The 824-nt window shown below is 39.7% G+C and overlaps 1 protein-coding gene across 2 annotated transcripts in view; it reads left to right on the top strand.

The window, feature by feature from the left end:
• Nucleotides 1-74, top strand: part of LOC115018102 (gastrula zinc finger protein XlCGF8.2DB-like) — a 13,525-nt gene extending 13,451 nt beyond the window's left edge. For both annotated transcript variants that reach the window (XM_029446918.1, XM_029446917.1), the window contains exon 2: nucleotides 1-74. This exon is cut by the window's left edge. The gene's annotated coding sequence lies outside the window, so the exon portion shown is untranslated.
• The last annotated feature ends 750 nt before the right edge of the window (nucleotides 75-824 follow it).

Here is an 824-nt window from a genome sequence, read left to right as displayed (position 1 = left end):
TATGAACATAGGAGATAATGGTACGTGTTGTATTTCATGTAGTAATTACAATAAATTAATTTACTTCCCTTAAAGATCTCCTTTATATCTCTCACCTAATTTCTATTTCAGTTATTTTATATATCGATCAAAGAAGTTACAACTACACGGGTCATGTAAGTACTGGCTGCATATTTATGTTCAGAGAAATGAGCTAATATGGTAATTCAGCTTCACCAGCAACAGCATGCTGATGGAGCAGCATCATTAATGGGAACTAGCTGGTAGACCAGCACCGCTGGTTGAGAGGCTTTCTAGTCCTCTCAGAGCGTACATTGATTTAATACTTTTTATTAGAGAATGGGACGAGGGGTGGGGATGAACTTTGAAAAAAACAACAAAGAAGAAGACATCCAAAATTACATCTGCAGTAGAAAAAGTGGTAGAATGAGAATTCAAACCATCAATTTAAAAATCACATTCCATTCTAAGGCACTCCTTTGAGACCAGGTATGCCTTTCTCCGGCTCATTGACACAGACACCAGACCTCAGCGATGCGGGCTCCCCGCAAAACTCTCTGTGAAGTGTGGCGGTGTAGTCTCTGGAATCTCCGCCCTCTGTGGTGCAAACTTTTGTCGGATTATATTTATATCCCAGTCAATGTGGCTCTCATCAACGCAAGATCCATATCCAATAAGACTTTTATCCTCTTGCTTATTTCTTACTGGTGACAGAAATCTGGCTTAACGCTGGTGAGCTCGCTCCACTTGTTGAACTCTGTTCCAACGATTGTAACTTTTTCAGAACTCCTAAAATACCAGGAAGCAGACAAAAAATCAATAAT

Source organism: Cottoperca gobio, chromosome 13 (assembly GCF_900634415.1).
Source record: "Cottoperca gobio chromosome 13, fCotGob3.1, whole genome shotgun sequence".
In the NCBI taxonomy this organism is placed as follows: Eukaryota; Metazoa; Chordata; class Actinopteri; order Perciformes; family Bovichtidae; genus Cottoperca; species Cottoperca gobio.
Note: the sequence above shows the minus strand (reverse complement) of the source record. Positions and strands in the feature narration are given on the sequence as shown.